Source organism: Rhagoletis zephyria, unplaced genomic scaffold (assembly GCF_001687245.7).
Source record: "Rhagoletis zephyria isolate East Lansing unplaced genomic scaffold, Rhagoletis_zephyria_1.1 Rzeph_scaffold_02357, whole genome shotgun sequence".
NCBI classification, from domain to species: Eukaryota; Metazoa; Arthropoda; class Insecta; order Diptera; family Tephritidae; genus Rhagoletis; species Rhagoletis zephyria.
This window is the reverse complement of record NW_016159441.1, coordinates 20,226-34,007: the sequence shown is the minus strand read 5'-3', so window position 1 is coordinate 34,007 and position 13,782 is coordinate 20,226. Positions and strand designations below refer to the sequence as shown.

The following is a 13,782-nucleotide window of genomic DNA, read 5'->3' as shown; positions in this document are numbered from 1 at the left end:
GTTAGAGGGTATTGAATATAAGCCCTCGATATGTACATATGTATGTATGTAGACAGGCGGCATATGTATGTATGTTTTTTTATTTAATTCGCTGAGCTCAGTCAGCGCAAATAATTTATGTACTATCATCGTCACACCCATGCTCCCCTCCAATTGCTTCTCTTAATTTTCCATAATCGCTCAAAAGATTTTTTGTGCTAATATCTTTTAACGTAATAAATTTGTGAGTTCCTTATAAATCGCGTAAGAATTCATTAAAGTCGCACCTTAAAAGTGTATCTGTGTTTTCTCCCAAAGGAAGATTCAGATTTTTGGCAATTCTAATTTATTGCACCAATAAAAAAAAATAAAATAAAATCTACTCCCACATCATTGAAAGTTTGGAGTTGTGATGGGTTCAATAAACTATCAAACTGGCTATTTTGGATATTTAAATGATAACAATAAAAAGGTTGTGTTAAATCGAACACAAAATTCATTTTGTTTATAATTATTGCTTTAAAGCACGTGAATACTCACTTAAGAGTGTTTGATTTGAAGCAAATCGCTTTGAGTCGGGCTTAGTAAGCCCTCCTTCTGGATTGCTGACTTCCGATTTACATATCGACTGCTGAGTGGAAAATCGCCCTATATCAGCTGCCGCCTCAAAAACTTGGGTAATAATTATTCGTCGCCACCGTGTAAATTCACGAAAATTCGAGCATGAGAAATAAAAATGGAACGATTGAAACGTGCATTTATTTATTGCTCAAGAAGTCAACACGGATTGCGCGCGATCCAGCCACGCAAGTTGGGCCCGCACGCTGGCAAATAAAAATTCATTCCGACCAGACCATATCGAAATGCACGCATTTTTTTCATAGATAAATGCAGATGTTTATTACATAAGTAGTTGTTAAAAAATTTCGTCCACGAGGCGCAGAAATTGCTTAAAAATTCAATTTTTCATAAAAAATTGATTGAAAAGCAAGAAAAAAAATATTTTTGCAACGCAAATAATTTCATTGTATAGTTTAATGTTTCTGCGCCCAAAAAAATTTTCCATTCGGCCACTTAATTTCAAAGAAAAATAAAAATTTCCAAAACACTGCAAAAATTTTCATTTGTTGATTAAAAAAAAAAAATTGAAATTTTGCAACAAGAATTACACAGTGTACTGTTCGACTACAAAACTCGGCGCTGCCTGAATATCATTGAAAAATATTAATGTTCGTAAATTCGGTGGCCATTTGTGGAAGCCTTACCCATTATTTAAATACGAAAAAAAAATCCGAGCTCAAAAATTGAAAGTGATAAGAGANCGTAAATTCGGTGGCCATTTGTGGAAGCCTTACCCATTATTTAAATACGAAAAAAAAATCCGAGCTCAAAAATTGAAAGTGATAAGAGACTAGTAAAAACAACTTCGACAAAAAAGACTCTTAACATAGTTAGCTGCAAAGAAAGACGCGGGATAAAAAGAAAGTAGGGGGCGAATACTCTAACAAATTTTTATAAAGTTGCTAAAGTAATTAAATAAACATTTTGTATCTATAAAATGAAGAATTTTTAGAAAAAAGCAAGAACGCCATTAGTCTTGCTTGGGTACTTTTGAGTTGCTCTTTGTTTGCTAATTACTATGAATTTAGCAAACTTTTCGTTTGCAGAAATTCGCAAGCCTCTCTTTTCCATTATCGTTAAAAAAAAAAACCTTTTTATCACATTAATAAGAGATTAACTGTTAACTACATATGTACATAAACAATTTTCCAAAATATACAAGTAGTTTGGTTCAAAAATTTCAGTTTGTCTTGGAATCATTTAGTTCTAGAAGTTAAGCTATTTACCTTACCTTCATCAAAATACCACGAAATTTAATTTTTTTATTTATTACTAGCTTATACACGGGGGTTTCACTTGACGTTTTTATACAAATATGGAAAATAATTTAAAGCTGTACGGTATTTAGACCAGAGATATGTATGCCTTCTTGATCTATCGGAATTATTTTCTGTCTAAGACCATCCTTAAGAAATACATAGTGAGTGTGCCAAATTTGGTTCTGATCGAAAAAGTGGTTAAGGAAGTACACTCTTTTTCAACCCAGATCGTAAACCATCTGTGTGAGAAATTTCATTTTCAAGTAGGTGGCAACTCTCTTCAAAAATATCTTCGAAATTGAGCTCTCTTAGACTTTTTTTCATTTTACACTTGTATTGTAATATTTGATTGAACTTATTAACTTAATTAAAGTTTTTTAACAGATGGCAACTCTAGGTCATAAACTATCTGTGTGCAAAATTTCATGCAAATCCGTTCAGTCGTTTCCGCGTGATGGAGCCCCAAACAGCCAAACATACAAACTTTCACATTTAAATATAATATTACTAGGATTTTATTTTTTTTTTGCGCTGGTTTCTTCACGATATTCAAAATGTTTTTTATAGTAAAGTTTTTGCGTTATTTTTTTTATAAAAATTAAGCATATTTTGCAACAAAAGCCATGTAAATCAAAATTTCAAACTTTGGAGAAAATTAACGATTCAGTAAATTTTCATAAAAACTTCAAATTTTTTAATTAGAATCTTTACAAAAAAGTTCAGTACGCAGTTTATAGCCCATTCATTCCTGTTGATTTTTAATAATTTTTTTTGCTAACTGCGTTGAGCATTTTCTTCCATACCAAAAAATTCCTTATAAAACTGCATGCTGGTGAAAATTCTGATTAACAAGTATGAAATTTCGATGCAAATTTACTGAATTTTCGTAAATTTGCACCAAAGCTTCAAATTTTTTTTTGATTTGCATGGTTTTCGTTGTAGTATGAGCCATATTTTTATAAAAAAAAAACTTCCCAAAAGAAAAATACGATGAAAAGCACCTCGAATATCGTAAAAAAATCAATGCAAAATACACCTGTGAGTGATTCTATACCCCAGCTCAAAGCTTCGATGACGATCATATATGTATGTAAATGGGGGATCGGATAAGGGGATTCACAAGTCGTATTAAGCGTCGCTATGTTTAAAAGCCTTAAAATTATTAAAAGGTTTGTAGGGTATTATAAGAACCAATAATATATTTATATGTATATACATATATTATTTAGTTATATATTATGTTGAAGTTACAAATTGCCTAAAAAGGTATTAACCGTTATTTTACTTTGAAAAATTTTAAGACTTCATTACTACGTCTAACACGACTTGTGAATCCTCAAAATATTTTTTTTTCCACGTATCATCAAACTCAAATATTCAAAAATTATGTTCGAACAACCAACCTAAAAATACATACATATATATTAACTCACCTCGTACTTGCTCCTCTGAACTTATATGTATGTATGTAGTTTCTTCGCTGGTAAATGCGTTGCTCCAGGGCAATAAAAATCGTCAGTAGGCAAACAACAGCCAAAAAAAAAATATCGACAAAAATACGCCTCACTCGGATCGCAGTAATTAAACGAAAGCTAAATAACTAGCGTACTTGCAAAGATAACAACAAATAACAAATTATTATTAGTATAATGTTTGAATAATTTGAACAAAGCGCGCTTTTAGTGCAATTTATTAAAAAATATAGAATTACACACAAACGGAGATATTAGTTTGCGTCGTCGGCGCGACAACATCAGCGGCACCCACCACTGTGAACAATAAGAACACAATCGACCACAACAACTGTGGCAGAGCAGTAGACGCATGCAATACAACAACAACAAAAATTTGTTTGATTGATTTGTGGTTTGCTGTGAACAAGCAAAGCGCCTCACCACAAATTCGAATCTTACCGGCAAATATCAAATGTTGTAAGCTGTAAGCTGTAATGGCAAAGCAAAAATTGTAGATAATTTGTTTTTTTCTTTTAACACTGCAAAAATAATTAAATAATCAGTGCAAGACGCTAGAAAGGTATTGCATTTGAGAGCGAAAAAAAAAATAATTAAATATTTAAGGTATTTTGTACGTATGTATGTAGATATAAAGTTGTTTGCTTGATTGCTTAAAAAGTGTTTTCTTTCTTTCACCAGAAATTTTTGGCTTAATTAGCCAAATCTTTAGCACACTCCTTGTCACACAATTTTTAAAGTTTTTTGATTAGCATTCTTTTAGTTTTATGTTTCGGTATAATTTTTGCTTTTAACAGTAAATCGACAGCATTTAGCCATATTTGTATAAATTAGCTTTGTAAGTATTGAGGCACCTGTTTTTGAGCTAAGAGCGTAATCACACAACCGTCGTTATCGAGTTAACACAATGAACTGAACGATGCAATTGAAATTGTCATCACAAAATGACTTTAGATGCTATAGACATCAGCCCAATCCTATCACACGTTCGCATGAAATCAGAAAGAAATACTCGTACATAAATAAATAAAATCAAAAACCCAAGCTAGTCAGGACAGCAAGTGAGGTGTGTGAGGCGTAAACAGGCTAACCTCCAGAATAAGTTGTCAATAAAATGAAATGTTGCATATCAAAAATACCTGATTCCAATGCAGCAATAGGAAAATGTATTATTGTACAAATTATGTTGTAAATATTGTATTTGTATTTATGTGATTGTTGGAAAATTTTCGCATGCCGCATTTTTTTCTTCTGATAAGTTCAGGAAACTTATCAAAATTCACTTGAAGAGTGTAGTGAAGCAATCGTTAAGTTCGTCAGACACGCAAATTTCTATTCGTACCTTGTTATTGTTGTTGTAGCGGCAACCCGCCCAGATTGGCAGCAGGTGTAGGCTTCTGACCCAGGGTTTGACTCGATGCCAGCCCTGAGCAGAAGAGTGCGTAGCAGATATAGCCATATGGACGAACAACGCTTGATCGACTTAACGGGGTTAGATCGCCGAAACAACAGCCCTTGGTCGGGTAAAACCCGAGTCATTCCGGTACGTAGATTGGGCTGTCGTGGGAATGTCGTACCTCGTCATAGTCGATTAGTTGTATGTACGAGTGTACATCGGCTCCGTCGCGCTCGAGTATGGGCTCGGATTCATCTTCTCTGCTAGTTTCATTGCCAATTAGCAGGGTGGAGAAATGTTCCTTTATAACATTATTTTTCTGATCGAATGAATGATGGGAATATTTCCTACCGGCCAGCATTTTCAGCTCTTCGCACTCACCTATTTTGGGCTCATATACCTCTTCAATATCCTACATCTAAGCCATAGCGTACTGAGCCCTTTGCTCGCATATATGCGTTTGTACAAGAGTGCTCTCAGAGACCAGTTATATTTGCAGCTTTTCGACTTCGAACTTTCCTTGTGTGATTCGAGTCAATATTTGATCGTCGAACTAGTTTTGGGGTCCAGAGAAATCGTTCACGCAGATAACGAGGATGTTTCGACGTGGTAGCTGAATTTGTTGACGGTGTGATTAAATATCCCTTCCTTCCTAACCCTGGCATTGAAATCGCCTAGGACGATTTATCATTTGAGGTTTTTTGACGCTTTCATTGAAATTAGTTTTTACGAGAAAGGTACCAAATTTAGTAATCAACCAGAACCTGGGAAAATTGTGTTAAGTACTTTTAGCGAACCGCTTGCATCAAGATCGACACCTACTTGTAGCCGCGCCTCAAGGTGAGCAGACGCTGCATATTACAGTGAATTCTTGAGCCGAATATTTCGGAGTGACTCCACTCCAGGGGTTGGGGCCGCATCTCGCGCACGGGTTGCCAACGTTGGCTAGGGTGCGCGAACGCTGACGTAAGAGTAGATAAAGAATAAATTATAAATTATATGACCCTAATCTCGATGCATATAGGCAGTTTCACGGAAGCAATATGATATATAATAAGTAATTTTTAAGCAAAAAACAAAACCGACTTCAATTCTCAAAAAAAAAAATTGAAGAATGCCGTTAATTTCTTCATGATCCAATGATCCGATCTGAATCAAATGAGTATGGAACCATCTCGGAGGTACCACCGTTCCTTTAAAAAAAGGAATCAGTTAACGTGGTCCAAAGCATACATAAAAAAAATATTCCGACGAACTGAAGCTCCTCCTATTTCTGAAATAGGTTAAAAACTGGCAGAAGGGAAAGAAAATCATTTTTCACTTAAATTGCAGTTAGTGCTGCTATTTATTAGCAAGCAAATAAATTTAAAACGCAAAAATTACACTTGGCGTCAATAACTTTTTCATCAATACTTGTTTCCCTTTTTTGCATTTATACATACGCATATGTACATTTATATGTATGTACGTATACACAAAAAAAAAACTATTAAAGCAAAAGTAAAAACGCCTAAAATTACTAAATATTACAAGGTCAGCAAGGACTTAATTTGGTGCGATCGGAAAGCCAAAAACTGCGAGATTTTTTTGCATTGCACAGTAGGTCACTTACTTACTTCTTATTATTATAAGTGCACAAACATTCACACACAACTATTAGTAGAGTAAGGTGGTGAAAAAATAAACAGGAAAATCAACTTTTTGGAATTTTCTTGCGCTACCCCCCAGAATTAGCAAAAATGTAAAATATGGAGAGCCGTATTTTTTGTTTGAAATTGTTGAATATTTTAGCGTGCCGGCAGAGCTTTGCATTCATTTACATACCTACATTTTATATGGGGAAAATACATTTTTTCGTAGAATTACTATAAAATCGTTAAATATAAATATATTTGATCGAGATAAAATCTTTCACTTCAGAAATCTTCCAACAATAGAATTGTGATTAAAAATAACTCTAAGCAATTTTTTTCAAATTGTGCGTGGTTACGATGGGTTACGAGCACATGAAACAACTTTTTTTTGGATATATGAGATGAGATTATCGGTTATAAAAACCATAGTTAGTAAAATAATAAAGTTAAATATGCATCATAATTTTATTGTTTGAAGATTTATGAAGAGAAATATTTTTATTCGATAAAAAATATTTAACACTGCGGCAATAATTTCTTGTACCACGTAAACGAAAAACGCTTTTTCTAAAAACTGATAGACCTGTACATAAGAAACGCGATTCCTCGTGACTGTCTTTCAAGAGCTCAATATGCTTATTGCAAGAAAATGTCGGTGAATACCGCCCTGAATACATTGGTAAAGTGGTCAGAGGAAGCCTTCACGCGTGAAGATTATACAGTAGGGACCTTCTTCGATATCGAAGGGCCCTTCAACAATGTCACTCCAGAGGCAATAGTCAAGTATATTCATAATCTGGGGGTTGAAACCGACCTAATAAGACTTATCTACAGCTTACTCCGTGACATAACTGCCGCGGCGGAGTGGGAGAGCATTTGCACACAGGGCAGAGTCAATAGGAGCACGCCACAACGTGGTATTCCCTCTCCTCAGCTCTGGAATGCGGTGGTAAACGACCTTGGAACTGGAAAATGTGGACTGTCGGGTGATCTCCTATGTAGATGAAGTGTAACTTTTAGTTAAGGGACGATTGCTATACACCCTTTTTGATCTGGCTCAAGGTTACCTGACCGAGGTAACTTGTTGGGCGATCAACGGTGGCTGTCGTGGAAGCCTAACATTGAGGAAAGGGTAGGAAAGGTGTCGGTGGCCTTGTACTGCGGCAGGGGAGCTACCGTTGAAAGGTGGGGTCTCTCGCCCGAATTAATTCATTAGCTCTAGAAAACCAGATTTAAGCCTATATTGTTTCAAGGAGCCCTTGTCTGGTGGAACTCACTAGAGAAGGCTACACTTATAAAAGAGGAATTAGCGGATATTGCAGACAGAATTGTCGCAGCACGCAATGCTATTAGGGTAAGGGAAACAGGGTCCTTTTGTGACATAAAAAAGCAAAGTAAGACGTTTCTTTGCTGCAGCAAATGTTTTTATTGGGCACTTTAAAACACGTCACCTCTCAAGGGCTAGTGATGGTGGTTCTGACAGGCCATTGTGCGATTGGTATTCATGCGGTGAGACTAGGAATTTCGACCAGTCCTTTTGTATCAGCTGTCAAGAGGAAGATGAAGTGGAATCATCTCCCCATTTTCTGTTAGACTGTCCAACCATCGCGAGGATAGGAAGCATTTCGGCATTCGAAATTTCATAATCGGCTTGCGGCGTTAACTTTAACCCAATCTAACCTGTACTTTTTTGAGCTATGAAATAGTTGGTCACATTACTCATGCCACTAATCCTTGTCGAATCCATGTCTAATCTTTAATACTTACTTTAGCCTCCTTACTGCTTACTTTAGTAAGTGTAGAAAATGGATTAGACAAGTATTAGAGACAAGAGCAACTTAACAGTAGTAAAACTGTTTATATTTTGAAATCTTAATTGTGCGTTATTGCAGAGGACCATCGTTATACATAAGTATATACACATATCAAAAGATAACTACTTTTTTCTAATGCCATTTATAAATTTCCGCGTTCCAGCTCGCCACGAAAAAGTTTGTCACTGATTTTGTACTAAATCGGTAAAACAAAAGAATTTACGCCACTGTATTTTGTTTCACTTAGATGACAACTTACCCAACTTTGTTTATGATAAAATACCTTCAACCCAATAATTTATTTTGCCAAACCGGCAGAAGGTAAAAGCGTTCAATGGCTGAAAATGTGCATAAAGCCAAACCTGAATGCAGTATGCATGCAAGCAGAATCGACAAATGTCTCAAGGGAATCTGAATAAAAAACCAGCAGCAGAAAAACAAAAACGCAAACAAAATACATGCATAGTCCATAGAAAACCTTATTCATACCAAAAATGGGCATTTCACATTGTCACGTCCTAAATATGTCCTTGTTATGTGGTGGGCCGCCGCTGAGTTATGCGTGGCAATGACGTCATTCATCTTCGAGAAGAAATCGGCAATCGAGTGCATTTATTGTGAAAATCTTTTATTGCATGAATTTATAATTGTAGTGCTTACACATAAATACATAGTATGTGTGTATATATTTATGTATAACATCAGACTGGTTCAAAAAATCGACTCTCTTTTTTGCCAAAATCCCCTTTGAAATATATTCAGAACAGTGACAATAGACGCCTGTCAAAAGCGCGCAGCCCTTAATATTAAGATTTAGAGGTCGCTCATCGGGAATTTCTATTTCTCATATACATATCGTTGATGAAATGTAGAAAGGCCGTAACTGATATTTTTTTCGAAATTTACTTATACTAAAGCCCATCTTCACTAAAAAATTTAGAACCGTAACTCAAAAAATAGCGAACTTTTAAAAAGCCCTAACTCAAGTATTTTTACACAAAAAAATTTAAAAATGGAAATGGAACTTCAAAGAAGGTTGTATAAGTTCGTAATTTTATGTGAAAACTATCAAACTATAAAATCCAATAAATAGTGCAAAAATGGAGCAGCGGCATGCCACAAATACAAAAACTAGGATGAATGGAAAGTAGTAGGGATGGCAAAAAAACAAATTAAATAATCGATTAATCAATCATATGATTAATCACAAGCCAAAAAAAAATTAATTGCAGTTATTGAGAAATAATCGATTAATCGAATTTTTAAAGAATTACCACCCGTTGAACAATTAAATTCAAATTATTCAAAAATCAATGCCATCATATCCGCGCCGTTCGTTCGATTTTCCAAAATGAGGTGTCAAATTAATGGGCTTGGGCTGTATGTGCAATAACGTTTTACTTTTTCGAAAAGAGTTGCCACCTTTTCAAAAATTATATTCAAATTATTAAAGAAAAAACAAATCAATTATTACAAAATGGGTATCAACCGAAATGATTTTGAAAAGCTTTGTTTCTTAGCTGAACTATAGGAGGGTTGCCACCTGTTTAAGTAATCATATTAGGTAAGAAAAGTATGTATCACATATGGGTACCCAAATGAAAGGGGTTTCAGAAAGTAGAAGTTTGTAAATAGTTTGAACGCTAAGAATATTTTTTAGGTGTTTAAAGAGGGTTGCCACCTGTTTAAGTAATCATATTAGGTAAGAAAAGTATGTATCACATATGGGTACCCAAATGAAAGGGGTTTCAGAAAGTAGAAGTTTGAAAATATTTTGAAGAGGGTTACCACCTGCTTGAAATGTCGAATTTAGTTTACTTATACACAAGTTATATGGAACATCAAAATATGGACGTGAAACGAAGGAGTGTTAAGAAATCTTTAGTTTGAACGCTAAGAATATTTTTTAGGTGTTGAAAGAGGGTTGCTACCTGTTTAAAAAGTTAAAATCAAACTATCTAAGCTTAATGAATTATGAATTATGAAAGTATGGGTATCAGTCGAAGGGGGGTTGAAAAACTTTTATTTCTGAACTGTACTTAGCGGGGTTGCCACATGTTTAAAAAATCGAATTAAACTTAATTCATCAGTTAATTAAAATATGTGTCACAATGTCAGACGAATGTTTTTCAGGAAGGTTTTAGCTTGAAACTGCTTTTGTAGAGGGTTTACACCTGTTTAAAAAGTTGCATTAAAATTATTTAGTAAGTTAGATGAATTACTAAAAGATGGATATCAATTTAAATGGGTTTGAAAAGCTCTATTTCTCTTAATTGAAATAGGTATCACAATGTTAGATTTGAAAATAATTTAGTTTGTAAACGTTTTTGATATAGTCGAATATGGTTAACTTTTACGCAAGTTTTGTGAAATATTAAAATATGAGTGTCAATCGAAAGATATTTATTAAAACTTTAGTATCAAATTGTCTTTGATTAAGCTTGCCACCTTTTCGAAAAGTCGTACCGATCTCACTAAGTATAAACATATATTATACGAAAAGGAATTTCTTGTGAAGGTCATTAAATTTGCACCGTCCTTCTGAATTTCAAATATGAGAGGTGGAGTAAGGCCCTTGGCCTGTTTGTTTGAAGTTAGATCTTTTTTATCGGTACAGAGTTATTTGAAACTTGATGACATTAAAAACCGACACAATGCGAGACCTCTCTTAACCCAGAAAAGGCTGCATGGATTTAGATGAAATATGACACTTAAATCGCTTAAAAATCTGACCACAATTTAGAGTAGTTATATATATAGATATTTGAAAATTCCAACGGTAAAACATTGTCATCCATACCGTGCGAACAACAATTATGGGCTTTAATACCACTGGGAATTTGTAAGATCAACTTCTCCACAAGATTTTTAATTATTCAAAACAGAATGATAACGTGTTGAAACTTAAATAAACCAAACTTCACAAATAGGAGGAAATAATACAAATTTTACTATTAGTTAGAAGTTTCAAGCATTTCTGAAATTGACCGTTATATGAAAAGTGGCCGTAATTTTAGTTCGATTTCAATAATTTTCAACGCTTTGCCTTTATGTGGCAAGCACAATAACCATACCGATTTTGGTACAAATTGATAGAACGGTTACCGAGATTTTTCATGCTCAGTTTTTGTTGCATTTTATAAGCACATATTTCTTATTTTTTAGTGCATGAAAATCCATGCCCTAGTTACGTCTTTTTGCATTTCAGGTGACGATATGTATGTATTGCAAAGAGGATTTTGACTTTGAGTCGATTTTTTTTTTAACCAGTCTAGTATACATATGTATGTAAATATATTTATCCTTACATTTGAAATATGTATGTATGTATAATAAACATTGTACTAACTATATGTATACTTCTTTTATTGTATTGCCACAGTTGCGTATGAGAGAGTTTCAACCCGAAAAAGTGACAGCGCGAATATCGCAGCATAGTTGGCATTGATGCATACTTAGTTAATGTATGTATGTATATGTGTGTGTTATACGGCTGAGATTTCAACTACCTCATCCTTCCATTTTCGGGTAAAGCAACTTCGCCACAAGGAAAAAGCAAAAGTGCAATATGCATGCATATACATATATTTAGTTGTGTACGTAATAACTAAATAAAACAAGTAAAGAAGTATAAGTTCGGGCGAAATCGAACAGTCTTATTATTTGTTAAAATATTGTTGTAAGTATTAGCTTGGCGTAAATGAACGTCCTCAATTATTGAAATATCGGTGTTTTGGTATATCCGAAAATTACCGTTATGCGCGAAGCCGGTGTAATTTTAGTCCGATTTGAATATTTTTCAACGAATTGCTTTTTCGTACCGAGTTTATTAAATGCGCCGAGTTTGGTAGAAATTGATAAATCGGTTACCGAAATACTCATTTTTGGATAAGTGGGCGGAGCCACGCCCAAAATCCAAAAGTTTATAATAATCTAATTTTCTGCGCAGTGGTTATTGCAATAATCGATTTTGAGTCGATTAGCTTCTGTAGTTACTGATTTATTGCAGTTTTCGTGTTTCTGTAAATTACCGTTATATGGGAGGTGGGCGTGGCTATTGCCCGATTTCAAAGGCTTTAAACACGAATGATAGAGATTGTATCTGTGATTTGTGGTTTGCTATTGCATTGTTTTCAACCTGTACTGCCCATCTCATCGGTTGCTTCATTTCACTCGATATGGCTGTTTTGAATCCCAAAAAAAGTCGTTGGTATGTCAGCGCGAATTTCAAGGCTGCTTGGTTATTGACGCTCAAAGTGGCATGTTTGGCTGAAAATGTGCTATTTAGCAGAAAAACAAGTGGCTTCTATTCTGACAGAGGCGACTGACCCGTATTTCCTCTGTATAGAAGCCGAAAAAAGAGCATGCTTCGGTTTGCTGGGGCTTAAATCATTACAATTTTTAATCAAGTCCAGGTATTCTCAACAAGATATTTGACGACAACGACCCAAGTAAGTGTTGAGAAAACTCCCCCTTGTGCAGTACAACGACCACCTTAACCTAACCGTTGGTTTTGACAGTTTGTACAGCTTTCTGGTCACTCGACGCTTGGCTCAGTCCACCGTAGGACGCAACGTAAATTGCCCTTTGAAGTATGTAGCTCGCGCATCGCTCCGGCTTCGAAGAGGCTCGGTCGCCTAATGAAACTTGCACTTTATCAACGCCGGACTGGACAGTGACCTCACAGTTAACCAAAGCTTGTTCCCACCTGAGACGAAATTGCAACTTATCAGAGAGTTCGTTTTTGTTGTTGTTGTAGCGGCACTACTTAGCCCCGTCTATTTCGGTTCATCCTTCAATCATTGTCGTCAAGCTTAACTAACGGTAGGCCCAGGAAACGGGCTGTTTCAATAGGGTCGGACCAAAGGGAGTCCGTCACCACCTTCAGTGTCGCCCCACCATGAATGCCGTTATAGAAACCCAATCGCCCGCCCGCTTTACTCTGACCTAGTTAAGGTCTGGGCTCGAATCGTAACAGTCGTAAACGAGCAACTCCTCACGTAAAAACTAATATTTCGGATTATAACAGTCGTGAACGAACTGATCATCTCTTATACCGAATTCAGTGAAGTTGGCTAAAGTGAAGTAACTGTCCATCGTGCGCGTCCGTACTAGTCAATTTTTCAGGTTTTGCTAGATTTACGGCAATCTTTTGGTAGGTTTCGGTCGGAAAGTTATCGAACTGTTTCTTTTTCTGTTTCCCATTACATAACTTTGCCGCGGCGGCAGAAAACACAACGTTCTTAATAAACTTGTTAAACTTTTTTTAATAAATATATACAAATGCGTATTGACATGGACAGTCCCTTTGAATTTATATAACCATTTCAGAAATTATTTCTACGGAATGTTATGAGTTCGCTACGAGTAAGCATCGATACTTTCCTTCGACGTTTCACGGGATACGGGATGGCGGTATCGGAACAACACTATTGACGACAATGGCTGAATGACAAACCGATTAACACCCGGCTTAGTAGTACCACTTCAACAATCGTCGCACAAATTGCGGACACAAGGGGCGGAGGGGAATCAAAAAAAAAATGGTTTTGAGAAAACAAAAAAATATATGTATATTTGCATACATTTCGTTAAGCAATTGTTGGT

General features: G+C 35.3%; 1 protein-coding gene across 1 annotated transcript in view; it reads right to left on the bottom strand.

Annotated features, from left to right (window-relative positions):
• The window catches only part of LOC108366651 (titin-like), a 48,268-nt gene extending 44,476 nt beyond the window's left edge, over positions 1-3,792 (bottom strand). The window contains 2 exon segments of the mRNA XM_017621106.1: positions 3,293-3,662; positions 3,773-3,792. The gene's annotated coding sequence lies outside the window, so the exon portion shown is untranslated.
• Between the last annotated feature and the right edge of the window lie 9,990 nt (positions 3,793-13,782).